Genomic DNA, 26,005 nt, shown 5'->3' on the forward strand with positions numbered 1-26,005 from the left:
ATCGGTAAAAATGTCAGCTGTGTGGGATCATTTCACCTTAAAGGACGACAAAGACGAAGAGGCAGAGTGCAACATATGCCACAATAAAGTCATGCGTAGTGGTAAAGCTGTAAGAAGTTTTAATACAACCAACCTAATCAAGCATTTAGTGAAATACCACCACAAACAATATGAGGAGTATGTTAAGAAAATCGAAGACAAAAAGAAAGGTCCTACGCAACTAACACTGGCAGAAACTTTTGCTACGCGTGACAAACTGGCACTCGACAGTTCCAAAGCCCAGGGAATAACAAGAGTCATTGCCGAAGAATTCATTCTGTATGACGAGCCATTATCTCTCGTGAGTAAAGACACACCATCCAACACTTAGAAGCACGGTACAACATGCCCAGCCATCATTACATCCTTGAGCGATTCGGCCGTGGAAGATTCGAGAACGATTTACAAACATCCAAATTCCGATTATTGAAATATGTCAAGTAAAGCGGAACTACTACACAGCGCGGTCTTCGGGACGCAATGAGAAACTGACCGCATTGAGTCCCGAAAGTAAACATAATGCTTGTCATGGACCCGGGTAATGCCAATGCTCAACTCACGGCTTTAGCTCAAATCATGCCGCTGGATAAAAAACACAAGAATACCTGACTGCTGCTGACAGCCGCTACAAACTAGCAACATTGAAGTATTGAAAACAAGATGCGTTAGTAAACAGCCGCCATCTTAAAGCAAAAGACTTCCCTAGTAGGTTGTTGTGAACCTTCCAAGCGAACCTAATGAACTTTTTATCTAAAATACTCCTAAATCGGCAAAATCTTGACTTGAATCTATCTTCAAAACAGTTTTAAAACTTTCACATGTCGAAAGTAGACAGAAGGAAAATTATGGAATAACGGGAGCAATTTTAACAACTTTTAACATTTGATTCGCAAAATTAAATGAATTGAATGTAGTTTAAAGCTGCTGATACAGAATAGGGACTTGAGTATTTTATTTACTGTTTTAAAATGTTAACTTGATACTGAAATAGTCGTTTATTTAAACCTGAGAGGTTTTTTTATACAATTTTTGTAACTAATGCACGAAACATTAAAAGCATCTAATAGCTTGGGGGATTTGTAGGATTTTCCACTGAGGTTGTTGGTGTGTTTTGCTTTTTTAAGACAGTTTACAATATTATTTGCACGTTTTACTGACTGACTATGCCATTTCTGTTTGTTATTTATAATGTTTTGTGTTTGTTACACAGGTCAGTTTCTTGTTACCAACCGTTGTGTGTTATTCAAACTCACCTAATTCAGCTGGCTAGTTGTTATCAAGAGTACTAAAACCTTTTTCAACATGAGTCTGACAACTAAGTAAGGAGGCTAAATAACTTTAAACTTTAACACATGCTCAGATAGGTCGGTATCGGCCAGTATCGGTATCGGATCGGAAGTGCAAAACAATATCGGTATCGGATCGGAAGTGCAAAAACCTGGATCGGGACAGCCCTAATTCTTAGTGTAGAATCTGAATTCTGAAGTACTGTATGTGGGATTAACTCCAGAAATCGTTATTTATATAACGAACATGACATGCTTTTATTTTGAAATGTTTACCGGAAGTACTTTTGCTAAACCGCTCACAGTTAGCTTTACACTCGGCAAAAAAACTTTTTGTCTTTGCATGTGGTGTCTGTAATCTTTTTTTCGTTTGCAAATGCTGTTAACCAGCGATTTTTCATGTTTGAAGTGTCACCTTTTAACTGCAAGTTTGCGTTTTGGAGAAGACTGCCAATGTTTTATAGCAGACTAAAGTAGGTTGTCTTCCCCCCCCCCATTAGCCTCAATGTAGCAATGCTAACGTATACAGTGTTTAATATACATATTTCCTTATTTTGCATGTTTGAACTTCTACGGCGGGTTGATAACCAATAAACTTCTGTGAAAGGAACTTGAGTCTCATATGTCATCAAAACGCACGTGTACACACATGCACAATATATGCACGCACGCGACGAATTACAGCCTTCAATTTTTTTTTACTGTGCGATAAATGGACTAACTGCATAACGCGACAGGCTTAGCTACGTCAATAAAACATGTCGTTAGTTAGTTAAATAGACTTCCAAACTAGGTGACGGTTTTTTAGGTGTTCATTCACAGCCGACGTGCAGCCAAGCTTGGCATTTAAGAGACAGGACAACAGTGAACCCTCCTTTGTTTCGTTGAAATAAGTCAATGTTTTGGCCACTCTGGTGCGCTTTTTCGGCTTTGTGCCACTTTCCTCGCTTACATACCAAGTGTCCGACATAAAAAATCTCTCCACCCCCCCTCCCCTTAAAAAATTTCTCCGATCTATTTCACCGAAAGGTTTCGTGCCTATACTTGAGTAGATTTGTGAACAAGAAACGTACTCCTCAACTTTGGGCTAACCTTTATTCTACATATTAGATTTTTTTTTTTTTTTTTTTTGCCAGCGATGCCAAGAGTAGCGCTTCCAATTTCACCAATGAGACATCGCAACAATAATCACATGACTCCGTTATACCACTAAAACGCAAGCTTACTGTTTTATGATCACGCCAACCTGTTCAATCGTGTGGCGTTGTTAAAGCACCGTAAAAAATGATTTTACAGAGCGCTGCCCTCAACATGACTTAAACTTCTCTCTCCGTTTTTATTTGGCGCCGATTGACCACGGAAAAGCAGAGACCCACCTCTGTTTATGGGCAACTTGCTGTTGATTTTGGGTTACAGAACAGGAAATGACCAGCGAATCTTCCCAGTAATTCAAAAAGGAAGTGACCAGTAAATGCTCCGAAAATCGGAAAGGTTGTCTGCGAATGTTCTGGTTTCGAATTAAATTCGTATGTAGAGGTACCACTGTATTATGAAGAAACGAAGCATTAAAAGGAAGTTTTGCAATAAAGTGCAGGAAATGGCAGCTTTAGAGAGAAGTGTAAGACAAAGTATGTATCACAAAAAGGCCCCATTAATGAAAACCGTCATGAAGAAGTGGTGCAACATGGGAGAAACAAGCTTCGCAACAAAGCAAAGCAATAAAGCTGCATAACTATGGTTTGTAACAAAGAAGCATCTCAACCAAATGAATGCACAACCCGAAAACCAAGCAGCGCTACACTACATCATGACAGAGGCCAAGCAATTCAACTTAATGAAATGATACAAGCCAATACAATTCAACGTGAAACCTAACCATGTGGTTTATAATAAAACCAGCGGCGCTACGAAGCGTAACAATGCTTTGAAACAAAGTGGTGCGGCAAAACAAAAGAACAAAAAGCCGAATCATTCACAACATGCCATCTTTTGTTCAATTCTTTAACCAGATAATCACATTCCCGAAGACGTATTACGACAGCGGGGCTTGTACATGCTAATTAAGAGGCGGTGGCGGTTGATGACAGGTGCGAGTGGAAGAAGCGCCTCCATCTTCACGATGAGGTGGCGTGCGCCTCCCGGAATAGAAACTCAGCTGCCTTTATGCAAGAACAACGCCGTAGCTTAAGGCTAAGTTTGGCTCATTTCATAAACGTAACGTTTCCTGGCCCGCAGCAGCACTCGCTTGTGCACGCACCTTGTTGAAAAAGATTTCTGCTAATACAGGAGCATGCATTCAACACATTGGGATACAAACAAGACTTTTTAGTTCAAATATCCTTGTTTGGGAGTTTTGATTTAACATTTCTTTGAAAAAAAAACAGTCGGAGTGTAGCTACACAACCAAATGGTGAATTTAGCATGAGTTTTGAGTGTCACAACATGAGCAATGTCATAAACAAGTACGATAACATAGTAGCAAGTATATTTGAAGACAAAACATTCTGGATTAACAATTAATCCAAAAACGTTTAAATAATTGATTATGTAAGGATAGTATGAAGTGATTTATTCATCTGTTGTTTAAGCCACATAATGGCAAACTAAATCCCCAAAACTGAGGATTTCATTAGTGTTATACGCGACTTAGCTGGCTTTAAAGCCAAAAGGCTAACAATGCACACATGATTCGAAAGCTTTTTTAATGTTATTTTTAAACGTCAAGAGCTTAACTGCACACGCTTGTGGCAAGCTGGCATGTGCGTCGTGGAGTTAAATGGGACGTAAACGATCGGTCATGCCGGGTCAGGAAATTTCCGCTGCAAAAGTAGACGGGATAGGTCGCGTACACGTGTGAGCTGCTGGTTTTCCCAGCAGTAAAGGAGTTCTTGGACAAGGTCAACATTCGGGCATCCTTGAAATCAAAGCACTGCAAACGAAAAGGGAATAACCCACAGCTCCAGTAGCGCTAACGACGCGTGCTAACTAGCTGTTAGTCGCCTTGCGTCATAAATAAAATCAGTAAAAGCACACTAAAGAGGCGTACAGGAGGTCAAAAATGTACGCGTAACATTTAACTTTGCTTTTAGCAGGGTCAGCCATGGTTTGGAGAAAGGCATAAGCATATTCAAAGATAAGGAAGCGCAACGGTTCGCTACTAATGCTATATATGAACAACAAAAAGATTAGATGAAACCTCCTAACATTGGAATTAGGCATGTGCTGGTATGAGATTCTGACGGTATGATAACCGTAAGCCAAAATATCAGTTTTACGGTGTTGCAATTAAAGCTCTAAAATGTGTTACTTTGAGAAAAAAAAAAAATTCTCCCATTGAGTATGATTTTCATTTTCAAAATATTAGCAAATCGGAACACAAGTATAATGTTGGGTTAAAATTAATGAAAAAATTTTTTAAAATAACAAATTTTCTAAATATAAATAAAATAAATGCAGTAATTTAGGTGAGCCTAAACCCACAGCAACAGCTCAATATTACCATCAGAACAAAAATTATTGAATTATTAATAGGGTTTTTCCGATCATGTTTTTTTGCTCCCGATCCGATCCCGATCGTTTTAGTTTGAGTATCTGCCGATCCCGATATTTCCCGATCCGATTGCTTTTTTTTGCTCCCGATTCAATTCCAATCATTCCCGATAATTTTTCCCGATCATATACATGTTGGCAATGCGATAAGAAAAAAAATGAATAAAACTCGGACGAATATATACATTCAACACATACATACATATGTACTGTATTTGTTTATTATGACAATAAATCCTCAAGATGACATTATTAACATTCTTTCTGTGAGAGGGATCCACGGATAGAAAGACTTGTGACTTTGTATATTGTGACTAAATATTGCCATCTAGTGTATTTGTTGAGCTTTCAGTAAATGATACTGTAGCCATGCCCAAATGCATGATGGGAAGTGGAACCATGACTGTGCGTAGTGCTACCAATTGATATATCTTCTCTGTGTTGGGAAATAACATAAGGTCTTAAGAAAAAGATCAATCGCTACCTTGCTTCCCCACATTGCTTCCCATGATATTTCTAATAGTAGGGAGAGGGATTGTCAGGCTCTAGCCAATTAAAAAAGGCTCCAAAGGCTGCCAAAATTCACTGTACTCATTTTACACTGCCTTTTATCTCTCTATATAGGTAAAACAGCGCCATTACAGATTGAGCGCGGCAATGCGTGAGTGGGTCGTGCAGCGCATGCATTAATTGCATTAACTCTTTTAACGTGATACATTTTTTAAAAAATTAATTACTGCCGTTATTGGGATGAATTTAATAACCCTACCTTAAGCCTAAACTAAAGACTCTGGAAGAGCGTAACATATTATGTCTGTAATAGACATGTGCCGGTTACCGGTTTCACGGTTTACCTTGGTGTGAAAACGTCACGGTTTCAAAACCACTAAAATTTTCCGTCATACCTTAGTACGGTATTTGCTATTTTTCATGTGCCAAAATGCAGCCGAAGTGGCTTGGTGCGGCAGCGCTCACCCTTCCCGTTTGTTGCCGTGAGCGTCAGTGACGCTATTCTGCTAAACAGCCAGCAAACCCAAAAACACACCCTCCAAACACAAGGCGTACTTTTCTTCAATTTATTGAGCTCTCAAATCGTGGTGAAATATACAAATGAAAACGTTTAAAACGTTGTACAATTCGATTTTTCCACGTGTGATTAGGTTCAACAGGATAGCAGTAGCACCATTAAAAAGTTAGCCAAAAACAAAACACACATTTTCCTTTCAAATTCAATATACAAACTAACTAAAACTTACAAAGACGAATGTTAGGCTAGGCTTAGCTGGGAGAGCAGCTTCGTCGAGCTTTTATGTCTCACAGCCGCTGAGTGAGAAACAAGCCTGAATGAAGGGGGAAAGAAAAAGGATCACATCAAAGATCGCTAATTGAGAAAGGAGATCTCACTCCTCACTTTTTTTTTTTTTTTTAGATGAAACCTTTCCTCGACAATATTTACATTTTAACTAATTTATAAAAATAATTTATACATTTTTAACTAAATTATTAACTTATGAATTCTTTGTTCTTTTTAACACAAAGGCATGGCATCATGTAGACCAGAGTTGACACAGTGGCTGAAAATGGCGAAACTTCACTTGAGCTCCCCCCTCAAAAAAAGTCATACAGTATATATTTTTATTTAGAAGTGTTTTTACTTTTTTATAGCAATTATTTTGTTCTTACTCTAATATTGAGCAACTTGAGCTGTGGCTGTGGGTATAGTCTAGGTTCTATTTATTTTAATTTTATATAAAATATTTGTTATTTTTTGTTAATTTATCTATTTTCATATTATATTCATGTTCCAATTTGCAAATATGTTTTGAAAAAAAAAATCCTGTTCAATGGAAATTTTTATTTTTTATTTTTTTTTTAAACCCATACATCTCAAAATTTTGGAGCTATAATTGCAATACCGTGATACTGTGAAACCGCGGTATTTTTGCTCACGGTTATTGTACCGTCAAAATCTCATACCGGCACATGCCTAGTCTGTAACGTTAAATACAATTAGAAAACGATTTAATTAAAAAATATATATATATTAAAAAAAAGGCATGGCCGATTTTTTTTTGCCGATTCCGATACTTTGAAAATGACGTGATCGAACATCTCTAATTATTAACCATAAAAACCACGTGTGTATGACTCGTATCATGTTTACATTATACACATACTTCCTTTCTCAACACAGGCAGTTGCCAGAGAGAAAAAATACACGTTTTACCACCGCAAGACACACTAAACACACTGGAGTTAACCTTCGTTGCTGGTTGGAAACATTCATGACAGTGTTTACTAATCTTTAATTTTGTATAAATGCGAAATCATATTGGAGGTATTGCCTCCTCAGCAGCCACCTGCAAACATTACAAGTCGGTTGGCCCTCCTCCTTTAACCCGCGGCTGTCTGTAACTTTTCTGTAGCCGAAGTATTCCCATACTAGGAATTTCGTTTCCTTTGAAGGGGGAATGGGTTCAGGAGTTTTAACTCCTCCAGCCATTGTGTAGCACAGCTTAGTCACTGAAACTGAGCAACAACTGGTGGGGGAGGGTTGAGCCTTGCAAGTGCAAGTGTAGGATTTCTCCCTGCATTTTTGGGACAAAAATAGCTAATACCGTCGGGACGGTATGATGGAAAATTTTTGCGGTTTTGAAACCGACGTTTTCATACCGCGGTATACGTTGAAACTATGGGTGTGACAAAATGGTGATATATCGTGATACTGGTGTCACTGTTTTAAAAAAAAAAAAAAAAAAAGGAACCGACAAGTTGCTACCAAAATCTTCCACCATAATAGTGTCTCAGTTAAATCTTAAGGCTGCAGTGGTGGTGCTAGACGCCCAGTCCATTTAGACTGGGAAAGTTTGTTCATTCGGAACCAGAGCATTTACAGTTATTCTGTCCGATTTTCGGGGCATTTACATGTCACTTCCTGTTGATTTTAGGGTATTTGCAGGTCATTTCCTGTTGAGTTTGAGTCACTGCCTATTCATTCGGGTGATTCCCAGGTCACTTCCTGTTCTGTATCTCAAAATAAACAGGAAGTGACCCATAAAATAGCCCAAAATCAACAGGAAGTAACAAAACCAACAGGTAAATGACCTTAAATGGCCCAAAATTACCTCATTGCCTGGCATTGGCTGTAACTGACGGCCATAGACGTTCGCTGCTCCCAGTTCAAATGGATTGGATGTCTACTAGTGATAAACTCAATCTAATTAAAAGAAGCTTGTTTTTCTGTTCATTAGTTGTTTGTAGAATATCCTAGAATGATTTCCTGACCAATGTATTGATAATCGTTGTATCGCCATTTCGTCAGATCATCGTTATCATGAGCTTTGTATCACAAATCGTATCGTATCGTGAGTTACCAAGAGGTTCCCACTCCTAGTTTAACCCTTTAAGGTCTGGGCCTATTTTGTCTGATTTTGCATGCCTTTGAAGTTGCCTTTATATTTCAAAGAAAGAATTGTTTACGATGGCCTGGTTTGGTCCCTTTTTTTGTGACACCTTGAACTTCATGTCCAAACTGTTGTTTCCCTCACTGACCAATTATAAATCATCATTTTGGGCCCAAAAAGACCAAAAATTCCAAAATCGTTTTGTCAAAATTTTTAATATTGATGTCCAATTGACAACCAAACATGCGTAACGAACCGTTTTGAAACTTTGTAATATTTATTCAACATGTTAGGATGAACATTCAACCAAAAAAATTTAGAATAAATAGTCTTATATTTGACAATTCAACATAAACAACAGGTATAGCCATAGGCGTTTTTTGCCTTTATACATGCTCTAGTCAAAACAGGTTATATACAGCAGACCGACCAGTGAAAAAATATATACCATCTAACACAAAAAGTGTTTAGAGGCCATCTCTTTATGAGTTTAGGTATTGCGGCCCATCACCTGATGAAAACTATGTACACACAATCAAGCTTCTTGAACACACATTTATATACACAAATTGAGAAGAATGATTGTGGGGAAAAAAATATATATATATAACATTGGGAAAAAAAAGTATTTTCAAAAATATTTACAATAAACAAGTTAAATTTTTATCAGGCATGCCACTCTGAAAAGCAGTTTCATTCTGGAATTCGACACAGGGCGACATCACACAGCCCACACTTCCATGGGGTGTCGGTCCTCTTTCCACCCTTCCATTTTCATTTCACTTTACTTTCACTATAAATGTATATGAAAAAAAGTCAGTATTTGTGAAAATAATAAAGTATAAAATAAAAATATATACAGAAATAAATAATAATGGAAATCTATATGTATGACAATAGAAAGAATACCATAGCTGAATATGTGCTACATTCCTAATCTTCATATAGAAAGAAGATCACTACAATTATAAATTCCTGCCTTGGATACACACAGTGCACGTACGACTTTGATCTGATATGCACATTTTATTATTATATACACAAACACACACTTATATTGCATCAAAATTAACTTTGTCTTGCAATATCAAAAGAAACTTTCAAAAGAAACTTTTTCAGCATTAAAAAAAAAAAAAAAGTGAGTTTGCTTATTTCTGCTCGTCGATGGCGTCACCCACGTGTTCAAATCCGTCACTATCTTCACTCGAGGACTCTTCCAAAGAAGACGATGATGACGAATTTGGACCATCCTCTTCCTCAAGTTGATCAAAAAGCACAATTGCTTGCGCTAAATTTAGTTTTCAGTTCATTCTCAAAGTCACACAAAGTCGCTGCTCGATCCAAATGGCCGTCGCTCGCCACCTCGCTGCTTCAGAACACTCCTCCCTCTCGTTCGGTGGAACCTCGCACGGCAGTTATATTTATTAAAAAAACACATTTTGTGCGTCCACTGTGACTTCGAAAGGGTTCGTTTGATTTGTGTTTTTTTCATGGAGCTTCCGTTTTGAAAAAGGACAAGAAATGATGGAAATATAGACATAAACAAATGATCCATGAAGCGTTTTAATGTTTTTTTGAGAGGACAATAAAACTATAAAACTTAAATGACAATATCTCACGTTTTAGTTGGTCGATTGACTTCAAATAATAACGAGAGTAAACCGCAACTTCCGCACTTTAAAACTAGACCAACCAACGGCATGTGGGTGATGTAATTAAAACGTGAGGGCGCTTCAAAGACGACGTGCGCTGAGGACGCGCCGGCGCATCCTTCGACTCTCAAGGGTTAAACCGTTAATCGGCACATTTTTACTAGGAAAAATAAACAAATAGAAACACTGAGGTGTAGACTTGTGCATAACAGTGGCTGAGACAGGGGGAGCCTCTCCGGGCACCTGTTTCACAAATCCTGCTCTCCTTGAAGTGGCGACAATTTGACAGTCCAAAAAGTCACGAAAGTGAAAGCGATCTTATGCCTGTTTGATTTGGGGTAATTTTAATTTTCCCCTACGCATTTTTAAAATACTCCAGCTTGCTCGGCATCAAGTCGGGAGGGGAAGACCCCACCGACAGCCGAGCGGCAACCACTTCACACATCGTCCACCTCCACCTTCTTTTTCTTCTGTTTTCTTCTACATGTATTTTCCATTGGCAAACCAGCCATTATCGCCAACTTGGCATGAGCCGGTTACCTGGTTTAATGTTTACCGTGGTACAAAAATGTCACGGTTACAAAACTACTACATTTTTTTGTCATACACTAGTACGGTGTTAGCTTTTTTTATGTCCCAAAAATGCAGCGAGAAATCCGTGGCTTTGAGCGGCAGCGCTCACCCCTCCCCCTCTGGTTTTTGCTGTCCTGTGTCTGTTAGTGACATGACACCTGAGCTTTCGCCCGCCCTCAAAAAAGACAAAGTTGCTAGCATGGGAGTACTTCGACAACCTCAAAGAAACAGACGGCCGTGGCTTAGAGGAGGAAGGACAGCCAAAATGCTTGCAGAAGGTGGTTGCCAGGGAACGCAACACCTCCAACATGATTTCACATTCACGTGACCATCATCAGTCACTTTACACAAAATTTAAGTAAACGCTGTCATAAACGTTTCCCGCCAGCTACGAGAGCTCACTGCAGCGTGTTGAGTGTGTCTAGCGACGGTAAAACAAATACTATACGTAAGCTTGTTAATGAGCCAGATAACGTGGCTAGTTAGCATGCCAAGATGGTAACTAGTTTCTTCTCTACCATTAGCCTACTTTTCTAAAGTCTTCCTTCATTAAAAACTTCAGTAATAAAAAAAATCCTGTTCAATGGAAAAGTTTTTTCAACCCATTAATCTAAAAATAAGACATTTTAGAGCTATAATTGCAATACCGTGAAACCGCTGTATTTTTGCTTAATGTTATCACACTTCCAAAATCTCATACCAGCACATGCCTGGACATCTACTAATGATAAAATTGTCATTTACAGCAGAAGGATGAAAACCTAGGTGGAGTTTGACTTTTCGGCCAGGAGGGCTATAGCAAGTTGATGACCTAAAAACGCAGTGTCAGCAATAAAATTAACTTAAAAGAATATTTATAATAATAAGTTGAAAATGAGCGTTTTTTGTTTCCCATCATTCTTGAGGGGAATATCTAAATCAGACTGCTTAGGACAGCTATACTATTCGCCAAGATCGTCATCCATTAAATATGGTACGCCCGCCGGTGTCGTGCCAATTTAGTTACCCCAGTCAAAAATTGTATCTCCTGGGGGAAGCCATATGGAGGTAGATTTGTGTCTTCAATATTCGATAAAAAATATGTTTGAATGCAAAAATAAATTTGAAACTCAAAAAAATGCATTTGAAAGCTAATTTTCTTTGAATTTTTTTTTTTTTTTTTTTTTTGATCGAAGTAATGTTTTGCGTTTGGGCCACATTTTGGCCAGGACAAACAAAAAATATATTTTTTCAAACAAAAAAAAAATTCAATCATAGAAAAAAAGTTTTTTAATGCGAAAAAATATTTGAGATTCAAGCATTTGCATTTGAACATTTAATTTTTAATTTAAAAAGTTTTCTTCGATTTTAGCAATCATTTTTGTGTTTGGGTCGTATTATGGGTAGGACATTTGTGTCTAAATCATTCAATCCCCCCAAAAGTTACTTAAATTAATTTAAAAAAAAAAAATTCAAACAAAGAAAAAAATCGTTTGAAAAATATAATTGCTCTCCACTAATTTAAAAAAAAAAATAATATGCAAAGCATACGACCGTCTAAGGTGCTAGTCACATGATCTGTTCGAAAAATAATTTTGACCCATTATAAAAATATTTTTTGTTCATTTCATTCATTTTTGTTGTTTGCTTTACAACTTATATATATAGGAAAGGCAATTACATGTCATGATACCTGGCCCCCCTGGCCCCCCTTTAAACTCCGCTTATGATGAAAACAGCTTGCTTTTCTGTTTATTAGGTTTTTTTTTGGAACATACTACAAGGATATCCTGACCCATGTATCGATAACTGTCAAATTGCCATATCGTGAGATCATTGTTATCGTAAGCCTTGTATCGCAAATCGTACTGTGAGGTGCCCAGACGTTCCCACCCCCAGACGTAACAAAGCGACAAAAAGCTCCAGAATGGAGAGATGCAACAAAGCAACACAACAGAGAAGAATTCACCTGAAAACATGCCAAGCAAACGGTCCAGTTTCCACATACTGTACACATTAACTTAATCGCACGGGTCACAAGAAACGCACCGATAAAATTTCAAAACTGTGTTAGACAGGTAAAGGGCGTGCAGCATCTCTGCAGGGGTACATACCTATACATGCTCACTTGACGCACATCTCTCATTGGAGCCGTGCTCTCCACTTTGCTAAATTCTGCAGCTCAGAGGATTACTATGCGCACTGAAGCATGTAATAACCCAAAGGTCATATCATCATCATCATCATCACAACTACATCTTTAATAGCTTTCAAACTGTGTCGAGGCTCAGAAAACGGGGCCACCGGTATGTTTTTCTAAATGAAACTAGCTGCCAAGTGCCAGCCCGCCAGTCATCGTGGCCAAGCTTTTCTCCGCCACGTCCCATCCATCCCCCCCGCTGACTTTGAGCGCCAGCCTATGCTAAGATGCAAAAGAGCATGGAGGGAACATTTGGGATTGATTTGTGTCTATTTTTACTCGTCCTAAAGGGCTCAGACACAACGCCAGAAACAGAGTCGGTTACAGAGGTTTCCCCTGAAAATGTAATAATTAAGGCTAACATGTGAGTTTGGGAATCCCTTAATGAATCAATCAAAAGCCCAGATCTTAATTACCCATCGCCGCAAGGCATCCCGGACAACTTTACGCTTCCATCTATATGTGAACAGCAGTACAGCACCCTCTTTGTGGTGGGATGCTCAGGCATTAAGTGAACAATAGGGTGCCGGGAGCTATAAAAGCCCACGTGAGCACACCCACACAAAAGGAGAAAGTTTAATAAAAAGGTAAGCGGAATCGTTCTCTTTCCCAGCTGACCGTGATGAACTCGCTTTACAGCACACTCTTGACCAGAGCAGACAATTACTCGACTTATTAAACCATAACTCAGCCGAACGGGCGGGCCCGCAAGCGGCGAAGTCATTAGCAAACGCTTGTGACCTAGTTTATGGAGAGTCATCAAGCTTGGCCGACACGCTCCACCCACCCACACCCAAGAAACGAAACTCAACTTTCTCGCAATTTAGTTTTGGCTATCTCTCTTAAAGATGTGATTCAAATTTAGCAGCGAGTGAAAAAAAATCTCAATTCATCCTGATACATACTTCAGGAAATGGGAAATTGTACCTTTTTGGACTAGTACAATCATAATAGAAAGTTCAACCGCATTGGCGGACTGAATTTTTCAAAAACACTCTAGTACTGCAACGATTGATCGATTAACTCGAGTAATTTGATTAGAAAAAAAGCTTCGGATCAAATTTTGCTGCTTCGCGGATTCGTTTAATTTAGAGTGATGTTTTAATGGTTTGTTTTGAAAGTGTCGCATTTACTTGTGATTCGTGTGGATACACGTCTCTCTCTAGTGGCAACAGTGAAAACGCCAGCGCTTATCTAACAAGGCTGAATACAGCTGCACCCTGTTAAGACCAAGATATGGTATGTTTTTGTTTGAGCATTCGTTATTTAGAAGTATACTTAGCAGTTTTTTTTGTGGGAATATGTGTTTGAAACATTTAAGAGGGTTAAAGCGTTATATATCATTATACATCATTTAAGCTAGCGGCAGGGGTTAATTTGATCATGTTCCGGTACCTCTTGATTTTGGGCTCCATGTGTTCCGGGACTTATTTAGTCCGATACGTCACCTCTTGTGTAATGATATTAATGATAGTATGGCAGCGAGCGATGTGCAGGGGAATGACAGGCGATGATCTCATTATCATCACTTGTTACGATAGCGGCCCCGGTGATGCTCCAATATAAAAACATTTTTAAAAAATGTATAAAATGGTTAGATGCATAGATTCATTTACAGAACATATCACAAGAATTGAATGTCACACTGAAACGGGACAGCAGCCCCTTGGGGATGCTGGTAACAATGTTGTTTATAAAAATTTATTTGAAAGAGATTTGTTGATATGCTCAAAAGCTGGACCAAAAAATCAGCCTCTGAAATAAATTAGAAAAAAAACTTTAGGATCAAACGGTATTATAACATGCCTAAAAGACAAACGAGTCAGAAAAGTAACAACGACAACTAGGAATGTTTTGGACAACTAAATATGGTAAGCTAAATAGGCCGCCGTGCCAATCTTTTTTTTTGTTTTACAAGTTAGACTTGTTGAGACACTAATTGCCGACTGTGTAAGTTCCACCTGTGGTTATGTGGGCAATTGCCCATGCTGTGCAGAGTATAGCCTAAATAATTCTAAACTGTTGTCATAACATTTATGCAATGGATATTATGCTTTTTATCGTTTTGTGATTGCAAGTCCTACAGCATGGCAAGTGGGCATTTGCATGTTGTTTCAGCACCATTTTCTGCTTATGTTCCGGAACCTGTGCCCGTCTCGCCATCCCTGCGCTGTCATATGTACTTCGCGTTCCGGCACCTTATGATTTACGAATTAAGCACTGGCTAGCCGACTTTTGCTATGCAAGCTAGCGAATTGTTCTTTTGTTGTACTTAGATCCTCAATTATTTTTATATCGTTTGAAGCTAAGCTCAGGTATTTTAATTTTATTTTTAAATGCATTTATTGGTCTTGTGAAATGAAAGTGCAATTCTGCAGTTTGAAGAAACATTAATTTTATTTTGTATTCACATTTAATGCTTTTTTTGAAGGTATCTTGGCAAGTCAAAATAAATGTTGCAAGCATAAACACAACATAAACACACTAAACTAACTTGTAGCGTTAGCATAGGAGACGTGTTAGCATTAGCATTTAGCGCAGTGACTCAAACTCTTGGAAAACATTTTACATACAGTTCGTGGCATCCAGGTGAGGTTAACTAATTGCAAATAACGTGCAATTTTCTCACTGAGTATGTATTATCATCATGAAAATGGTGATATCCTTGTAGACTCATCTGTCATGTTGATTTGAAATTGTTGGAAACTTAATTCATTTATTCAGGTTAGGTAATAGACAAAAAGATTTTGAGAATTGTCAACTATAAGTAGATGAAATTTGAGTTTTCGTTGACTAAAACTAGACGAAGACGAACACATTTTGGAAATTACTAAAATATGACTACGTCTTATCAGTATTTTCGTCCAAAAGACTGACGAAAAAGGCTCAATGCTAAATCCGCTGAAATCGCTTATTCTCTGGCGTCATCACCAAGTTGAAGGCGCCAGAGAGCTATAATGACAGGAGGAGCTAAACGGCAAATTTAAAGATTCATTTCTCGTCATCTGCGCTTTGCCAAATTGTTGTATATAGTTGAATTGTCTCAAAATGTAATTCCAATAAAAATGCTATTTAAGATGTTTCTTCTGCTATAGGAGTTTGAGGAGATTCCCAGGTCACTTCCGGTTCTGCAACCTAAAATCAACAGGAAGTGATGAAGAAATGCCCCAAATCAACAGGAAGTGACTGAAAATCAACAGCAAATGACCTGAAATGCCCCAAAACTAGAGGTGTACGATAATTATCGATCCAATAATAGGAATTATGACGTCATCCCAATAAATCTGATAACATTATATATTATCGGGCCAATTAATATTATTTTTGGCATGGTATCGGTGGATTGGGATGTGTGGGTTTGTTTCCAATGCTGTTTTGCCAGTACGCAACGTTTTGTTACTGTTCTAGAGGCCTTATTTTTCCCATCACTGAGTGATGAACCTTACTATGGCAATTAGCAAATGTTCGCATTTTACATTGTTATTTTTAGAAGTTATTGAGAGGTCTTTTGGAGATTGATAGGCTTGCTGTCCTATAATTGCCAGGTTAAGAAAGTTGTGTCATGGACCAAGACGAACAAAGTCTCCTCTTCTGTTGCACCAAATGTTTTATCTGCTGACAAAGCACAATACCTATTGGGTTTATGTTTTAGTTCTGTGCTTATTGTTCTGGGGAACACATTGTCAATAAGACTGATTGACTGATTGATTGTGATTGACTCAAATTACATTTATTTGAAAATATTAATATGGGCACATTAATTGAAGTCAAAAGTGTTCTTGTCTTTGTTTTGTTCATTATAATAATGTTCATGTCATCATGAAAATTCTGGTTAGGTCAAAGGCAAATCTATGCTGAATCCACCACTATTATTTTTGACCTACAGGTGTTCAAAAACTCAGGTGAATATACATTGGAAAAATTATATATGGCAGAAAACACTCAGGTGACTTGAAGTTCCGCTCTGAGACCCCCAATATGGCCAAATTTCATGTGTGATACATCACTGGAAAGCTTAGAATCTCAATTTTCTGGGGGAGGAAAAATTTTGAACAGGAGGGCATTTAAATTTGTTATTTTTTTTTTGTTTTTAAACAGCAAAACCCTATATGGAGGTGAGCACACGCGAGAGCAGAATTACAGACGCCATGACTAACGAGATATCGCATACTTAACCTTGTTTCAATCCAAAAACTCCATGTAGCATCATAGCATGTATCACCGAGTGTCAAGACACAGCTGTGAATGGCCACAACTGGATTTTTGGGGTATTTTATGGATAAAACATGGTAATATAACAAGGGCCGCGATGCAGAAATCGCAGACATCAATGAGTGGTCGAGATTTTCTTTTTCAAATATTTACAATTTTAAACTTTTTTTTCCCAATTTTTCTTTGTTTGGATTGATTATCATCTAACATATCAGAGAAAATGTGACAGTAACAAAAAAAAAATACAATTAAGTGATAGTTATGAGGTAGATATCTTGACTTTTTTACAGGCACCATTTTTTTCCATTGTGACGTTGTTTAAAAGTAAAAAATATGCGAGTAAATTTTAATTTTTTTTTTTTTAAACGAAATATTAAACATCAATTAATGATTCTAAGCTAAAAATGACAGACATTTTGAATAACAAATATAATTACCTTCGTTTTATGGCTGGGTTGAAACGAAAGTGGTTGCGCGACGTCTGTAAACCGGTGTTTCCAGGGTAAAACGGAAACATTAAAAATAGTTTGGGGGCTTAATGAATCTACTATGGCAGCATATAGACATTTTGTTCTATCAAACACAGCAGTTGTTTTGGCGTAAAATACAGCACTTTTAAAGAGAAGTGCAAGGGCAGAAACTGCTTTTTCAGTCTTGTCTGTGTTTTCCGCCGCATATTTAATCGCAAAAGATAAATACGCTAATATTTCAATGATTTATTTTTAACAACAACAACAAAAGTCTACCAAAACCCTTTTCTCTCCCCAACACCAGGGGGTGCTGCAGCACCCTCAGCACCACACTTTCCGCACCACTGGAAGTGACTGACAATCAAGAGCAAATGATCTGGAATGCTCCAAAATTAAACTCATTGGTTGCCACTGACCGCCAAAGAAGTCCAATCCGTTTGAAGTGGGAGGGATGGCAGCAAATAAACGAATTCATTCGCTGCCACCCTCCCACTTCAAATGAATTGGACGTCTACTAGTGATGAACTCAATTCACAGCAAAAGGATGAAAGCTTGTTTTTCTGTTTCTTACTATAGTACAGTATATAGAACAGTCTTTCGGGGTAGAATTTTAAAAGCAAATATAGAAAGCAATAGCGCCAAAACAATTGTCTTCCTGTGTCTTTTCAGGCATGGCTGTTTAAGACTTTTTGAAGGATCTACTCATAATAGACATGCCCGCCAAATGTCATGTTATGACACCCAACTGGCTTGTGGAGCTGATTTTTTTGAAGGCAACACCGATACTAAAGGCCGTCAAAGGATTGCTCTCCTGAGGGATGAGCAGACAACGATGGTGAATGTCGCAAGCGAGCGGGAACAAAGGAGTCACTGTGGCTGAAACGGACACACACTACACACACTTGCTCAGCCAGCTGTCTGCCCCTATCTCCTCCCACAGACAAGTGCCAACACTTTCCAGTTCCACACACACACCATTGTACATCTTTGGTGTTTCTAGGAACTAAAACATCTGAACTTTAGAACAGGGATGTCAAACTCATTTTAGTTCACAGGCCGGAATAGTTTATTTTAGCAGAATAAGTTAACTCAACGGCAGTGAAAGATGAGCATTCACATACACCTGTCACAATATGGAAGTCAATTTATCGCATGGTAGATAAAAATGAGGTCGGTAATTTTCCCGGCTCCAATTTATTGCCACGTGCGTGCATACATTTGTGTGTGTGTGTGCTGCGTCCACTCTGCACACATGCGTGTTGATTGCATGTGACACTCCAGTTCCTTTCACAGATGTTTATTGGTCATTAATATGCTGTAGAATTAAAGTACAGACATACAAAATAAGGAAACATCTATATTAAACATTGTAAAACATTAGCATTGCTACACTGAGGCTAATGAAAAAAAAAAAACAATGTACTAATCGCTTTAGCCTGCTATAAAACATTGGCAGTCTTCTCCAAAACACACACTTGCGGTTAAGAAGTGGCACTTCAAACATGAAAACTTGCTGGTTTACAGCATTTGCAAATGATGAGAAAAAAAAAAAATTATTGACAAGAATTGACAAGTTCACTTTAACATGAGTGTAATGCTTACGTTTAGCGGCTTAGCAAATGTACCTGTGGCCCTGTAAAAATTTGAATCTTAAAATTAAATTTGAAAAATACTTCAATTCTAGCAAAGCGTGTAACAATATGCAATAAGTTAATTTATCTCACAGTAAATAAAAATGAGGTCGGTAATTTTCATGGCTGTGATTAATCACCACACGCGTGCGTACATTTGTGCGTGGATGTTTGCATGTGCTGCGTGTACTCGGCACACGTGCGTGTTGATAGCATATGAGACTCCAGTTCCTTTCACAGATGTTTATTGGTCATCAACACACCGTAGAATTAAAGTTGAGATGTACAAAATAAGGTAACACAAACGTTAGCATTGCTACACTGAGGCTAATGGAAAAAAAGACAATGTATACTAACCACTCTAGCCTGATATAAAACATTGGCAGTCTTCTCCAAAACGCAAAGTTGCGGTTAAAAGGAGACACTTCAAACACAAAAACTCGCTGATGACGAGAAAATATTTCGTCAACCAACAAATTTTTCGTGACGATAACGTCACGATGACACGCTGAAAACGTGTCTTGGGAGACTAAAACATAACGATATGGATTGCAGTTGTTGTCTGACGACAAGAAACGAGAACGAGATGAAAATTCGTCAAAGTTTCCGTCATAAATTCACAATGTGTGATATTTTCTTATTTTTGTGTATTTAGAACGTACTTAGCATTGTTTGGCCATGCCACTCATGTGACGTGCTGCGCCTCCTCCTGCCACCTACACACATGCAAATGAACAAATGTAACTGCGGACACGAAAGTCAGCCAAGCATGCACTCGATCACACAAATTTTTACCAGCACCAATGTCAAAATTAGAGGTCGACCGATGTATGGACTTTTTTCCAAAAACAACAAAAGAAAAAGAAAAATAAAGAATTTTGATCAGGCATCTGTGCAGGCAACTGTGGGCTCCACTGACTGAAGGTAGGACCTCTGAAGGACCCTGCCACAGCTTGAAGGCAGGCTGCTACAGGAAACTTCAGGCTTGCCTGTTTTGAAAATATTGTTAGATTTTTTTTTTATTTTGGTTTAGCCTTTTAAGGTGTTTACTGAGTAATTACCTCTAAATGTAACTCGTAGCGTTAGCGTAGCATTCGCGTTAGCATTAGCAAGGCGAGTATCCTCTTAAACTCACTTGTTTACATCTCGATGTGACGTCCTAGTTATCATTGTAAATAAGAAGCGCTGAAGCATGTTATTTAAAAAATTGATTTCATAGTCTATGTAGGCCTGTCGCGATAACAAATTTTAGTGTACGATAATTTATCTCAAATTATTGCGAGATATTATTGCACCCCTACCCAAGATTTTTTTTAAAAACCAATTTACAATAACAGTGAGAATACAATATATATTAATAGATCAAGTACACCCATTTAAATGCGATAAATGTTTACTCTTAAATTAAAAAATACTAAAGAAATCACAACTAAAAACCATGCCTCTTTTCAGTAAGACAATATTAATACCACACAGAAACACTGAACAAATGTCTTTTCAAGAAAAAAAAAAAAAATTGCACTTAATAACTTAAGCATTTAGGCAAATGAAAACCTTTCCCCTCATAGCTTCTGCTATAGCGTTCCATGTGTAATATTCTGATTGGATGTTTTCCGCGGCACCATGATGCACACGCAACGGTGATGTTGTTTTGTTCATGTGACGCGGCAGTGAGAGAGGGAGAGACACAGGTTGAGGAAGTGTTGTTAGCACCATGTGTAATGAGAGAGGGATTGACACAGGTTGAGGAAGTGTTGTTAGCACTGTGTGTAAATAAAAAAAAACAAAGTTGTCAGCACGTTGTGTGTTTGATATCTTTGCCAGAAAAACACATAATAGGACACCATACAGCTTTTTAATGTTGTGCTTATAGTGATTATCTGCTGCATCGTAAATCACTTTGTGACTTTCCACCTCCATGATGGAGCGTTTTTCATCCATGTTCGCTGGTTAGACCGTGAATAAGCAACTGGGTTGTTGACTCCAGGCCCGGCTCCGCCCATTTTGACGAATGCGTCTCCCGCAAAAATAAAAAATAGCCTAAAACATCCGGTGGGCTCCGGCACGCTGGAGATGGTCCGCAGTCAATCTGGAGCACTGATGCGGCCGGCATACGTTGAACAATAGGATATAATGGGAACGGATTGGCTCCGGCGCTATTGTTTTCCGGACCGGGAACGAAGAGGCATTTCGCGTAGTTGGAAGCCGAACATTTAACAGCACGTCTGCCGAAAGCGCGCACACACGTGCATGCAAGGCAAAAAAATCGCAGTGGAAAAATTACCGCCTTCATTTTTATTTACCGTGTGATAAATGGAATTATTGCAAATTGCGAGAGGCATAAGTCTATGTGCTTTAAAAAAAAAAAAAAAAAAAAAGTATACAGTATTTTTTTTGGACTATAAGTCGCAGTTTTTTTCCCCCTATAGTTTGGCTGGGTGTGCGACTTATACTCAGGAGCGACTTATGTGTGAAATTATTAACACATTATTATATCATATCACATGTTATTTTGGTGTTTGGAGTGACACTGAAGGTTTGGTAAACTTGTTGGCATGTTCTTTATGCTATAGTTATCTGAATAACTTAATAGCTATGTTACGTTAACATACCGGCCACGTTTGCATTTTGTTGTTCATGCATCATGTAACGTTATCATACTGTACACTTATTCTTCATGTTTTGTCCTCTATTGTATTTTTATTTTAAATCTCCTTTCAAGATGACATATCTGTTCTATGTGTTGGATTTTATCAAGTAAATTTCCCCCCAAAATGCGACTTATACTCCGGTGCGACTTACATGTTTTTTTCCTCTTCATTGGGCATTTTATGGCTGGTGCGACTTATACTCAGCTGCGACATATAGTCCGAAAAATACGGTAAGCATCAAATAGCGGCTTACAAAATCAGCAATCGGCCGAAAATATTTTCAGCTATCGATATCTGCATTAGAAAATGCCACATTGGTCGACCTCTAGTCAAAACAAAAAGCAAGCGATTTGTATGTACACTATGAATGAGCTACAACGTTCCTTTAAGGCAGACCAACACTGCGGGCCGCATTGGACCCCCTGGCGCACATTTGACACCCCTGCGTTAGAACGCTAATATGCCATCACTAACATGTAACAAGTCTACAACCCAGGAAGCGCTATAACAAGCAAGGCACAACATACACACTTGTGCTTGCTCACACAAACACTTTCTCTCACACATACATAAACGCACACTCACAATTGCCATCCACACCCTTTCTGCGGATTCAGTCAGCCATCAATTAGCCGGAGCCGCAGCTTTCCAACTTTAGACTACTGGCCGATTATTTATTTATTGATCTATGCCCCCGGGCTACACGCATTTGAACATATGCTCCACGGTGACCGTGCCAGTCTTGCCTCCACGCCCTGGCACATTTAAAAAGCGTGCAGGGAAAACGCAAAGTGGGTGTGGGCGCGCTGGTCTATTTACAGAGTCTGGGACTCCAAGGAGTTCATTTTAGTCTCTGTGGGTTAACTGGATGCACACAGACACACACTAGGCCAGAGACAGACACGCACACACGCAAGGAGGGAAGCAATTCCTTAAGGCGGTCTTTGGTTGCTGTGCATATGATGTCATTGCAATATGTCATCCATCCAAGCATGCCATGTACACATTGTATAGTATGTAGTAATTGTAGTGTATGGCTGTAAGTCTGAGACATTCATCAAATTTCTATAGTGTGTATCTGCACTTTGGAGTCCTATCCTTTCTAAAGACAACAATTCTTACTCAGAGTCAAACACGGTAGAAATACAGTGCGCCCCTAGCTTGGCACGCGAACAGGGAGTGGTTGGATTTTAGGCAAAGCATGCAATTTGTGGCATTTTCAAATGACAATTCCTGTTCTGTGTTCTTTATTTTTAGGGTGCAAAATGACAACAGTGGCAACTTTAAGACACTTACCACAAGGATTGGCTGAGGAACACGCCTATTTTTTAAAATATTTTTTTTATGTTATTTTTGTAAAAATGATTTCTTCATCTTTTATCACATCAGCCTGTAGGAAAATCCTGAGGAAGGCAGAGGCTACGTTCGGTATGTCTCAATGTTTGTCTTCAAGGAAACTCAAGTAGGCATGCAGCTGTGGATTATTTAAGTAATCAATCTATAAATTAGTTTGAAAAATTGACTTTCTTTTTCTTTTTTTCTTTTTTAACAAAGCTTTGAACAAATCGTTCAAAGATATTTCCACAAAAAACAGCTAAGTATATCTCTAAACTAAATTATGAATGCATAAACAATCATATTAGCTCATACAAAAACCTATAACCTTATGTTGGTCTTAACAAGGAGCAGCTGGATCCAGCCTTAGCTGTATTAAGTTCATTTTCTCTACACTTATAGATTAGTTGATTTTTTTCTTTTAACCCAGACAATTGTTTTAGGTTGTTTTATTTACCTGACATATTTCAGTGACTACTTCTGCCTCATCAGTGTCACTGACGTTGCTGTGACTCACCTGTCAGATTACACAGGCGAGTCACGTCCTCTGTTGACCCTTCACACTCTTCCAGGATGCTGGTCCAGGTAGTAGAGCGCACGTAAGCCCTCTCGTCCCTGTTGATGGTCCTCGGGCCCGGTTTGCTTGCTTGTGGGAAAAGGCCAAAGTCATCCGCACTGAAGAAAAACAAACATCAGCGCTGGATCAGGGAGGCCATTGAAATCCACAAGCGAGGCACGAGGACCATCAACAGGGACGAGGGGGCTAACATGCTCTCTACTACCTGGACCAGCATAAATCTGCCTTGCCCACTATAACACACACACCTGGTAAGAATTGTCTTGATGAGAAGGATTGTCTGATGTGCATCATGGCTCGGTCAAAAGAGCTGTCTGAAGACCTGCGATCAAAGATGTTTGATTTGTATAAAGCTGGGAAAGGATACAAAACCATCTCTAAAAGTCTGGATGTTCATCAATCGACAGTCAGAGAAGTTGTCTATAAATGGAGAGAGTTCGGCACTGTTGCTTCTCTCCCAAGGAGTGGCCGTCCACCAAAGATGACGCCAAGAGTTCAGCGCATAATACCCAGAGAGGTAAAAAAAAGAACCCTAGAGTGTCTGCTACAGACCGACAGAAATCACTAGCACAATCCACTATTTCTGTGCAAACATCAACTATATGTAAAACTATGGCCAAGAATGGTGTTAATGAGAGGACTCGACGGAGGAAGCCACTGCTGTGTGCTGTCTAAAAAAAACATTGTTGCTCAATGTTTAATGTTTGCATAAAGGAACTTGGACACTCCACAGAGGTTTTGGCAAAGTAATTTGTGGACTGATGAAACCAAAGTTTAGGAGTGTTGTTTGGGAGTAACACACAAGATCATGTGTGGAGGAAAAATGGAACAGCTCACCAACATCAACACCTTATCCCCACTGTGTAGCATGGTGGAGGGAGCATCATGATTTGGGGCTGTTTTGCTACCTCAGGGCCTGGACACTTGCAATAATTAATGAAAGAATGAATTCAAAAGTTTATCAGGATGTTTTGCAGGAAAATGTGAGGTCGTCTGTCAGACAGTTGAAGCTAAAACGAGGATGGATGTTGCAACAAGACAATGATCCAGAACACCGAAGTAAATCAACTTCTGAATAGTTTCTGAAGAACAAAATACACCTTCTGGAGTGGCTAAGGAAAAGTCCAGACTTGAACCCCATTGAGATGCTGTGGCATGACCTAAAGACAGCAATTCATGCCAGACATCCCAGGAATCTGACTGAACTACAGCGATTTTGTAGAGAAGAATGGGCCAAGATTAGTCCTAATCGACGTGCCAGACTGATCTACAGCTACAGGAAACTTCTGGTTGAAGTTATTGCTGCCAAAGGGAAGGGCCACAAAATATTAAATGTGATGGTTCACTTACTTGTTTTTCCCCCTTCTGTCATTGTTTGCATACCATCCTCATTAAAATATGAAAACCTATAAATGTTTGGGTGGCTTTAGTTAAAGCAGACACTGTGTTTTCATCTGTGTGATTTTGACAGATCACATTTGGTGATTTTATGCAGAAATGTGAGCAATTCCAAAAGGATCAGATACTTTTTCATACCACTGTATGCCAAAAGAAATAAATGTAAGAACAAAGAACTAATAAAAAAAAATCTGACAAAACCAATGAGACACTTAACATAACAACAACAATAGACAAGACAGTAATAATAATGACAACAGAATCTATTAATTCTGTCTAAATCAATATATCACAAAAAAGAAGTAGGATAAGGCATTTGCTTGTGAAAACCTACCCCACTTTTCTATTTCTCAATTATCAGTCTGCCCCATTACTAGTCCTCATGTTAACAAAAGAAATAAAGTAAATAACAATATACAAAAGATGCAAAATACAAAATATATGTCTCTAATTAGGAGATTAGTCAATCGTGTTCGGAACCTTCACCTCATTTCACTTCCTGATTCCTCATTTCTTTGCTGTGATGTGAAACTGCCCCGCACTTCCTGCACTTCTGGGATACGAGCACTAAATTCCGATGTGACTCATATGCAAAAATTCAAAACATACACAGGGGAGAAGGGGGAGTTTCCCTGCGGACAACAAAACAACAGACGCAGCAATGCGGCCCAAAGGCGACGCCGATGCGACCCAAGCTTTGCGGTTTCTCACGCAGGCCAGAGCCAGGTGCTAAACAGACGCGCTCAAGCCACAAATAGAAAACAGGATACCGTTTGTGTACAATATGTGGAAACATCGGGGGGGGGGGGGACGAGACGCGTCAAGCATGTGACATTCCTCGTGAACGTTTTCACTTCACTTTTTGAAAACATAGGACCATTGATGCACTTTACATACTACATGTGGCGACATTAAGCTAACACTTTAGGTCACTTGAATATTTGCTGGCAATTTAAAGGATGGGAACATTTTAACATTATAAAGTAGGGATGGAAACCTCTGGGTAACTTATGATACGTTATACAAGGCTCGCGATAACAATCTCACAA

The 26,005-nt window shown here is 38.7% G+C and overlaps 1 protein-coding gene across 7 annotated transcripts in view; it reads right to left on the reverse strand.

The window, feature by feature from the left end:
• The window catches only part of elmo1 (engulfment and cell motility 1 (ced-12 homolog, C. elegans)), a 201,678-nt gene that overhangs the window by 142,605 nt on the left and 33,068 nt on the right, over positions 1-26,005 (reverse strand). For 2 of the 7 annotated variants that reach the window (XM_057827712.1, XM_057827710.1), the window contains exon 2: positions 23,499-23,656. The exons of the other annotated variants lie outside the window; for them this stretch is intronic. The gene's annotated coding sequence lies outside the window, so the exon portion shown is untranslated. The remainder of the gene's footprint in view (positions 1-23,498; positions 23,657-26,005) is intronic. 7 annotated transcript variants of the gene reach the window in all.

The sequence above is a fragment of the Corythoichthys intestinalis genome, chromosome 22, assembly GCF_030265065.1.
Source record: "Corythoichthys intestinalis isolate RoL2023-P3 chromosome 22, ASM3026506v1, whole genome shotgun sequence".
Lineage (NCBI taxonomy): Eukaryota > Metazoa > Chordata > Actinopteri > Syngnathiformes > Syngnathidae > Corythoichthys > Corythoichthys intestinalis.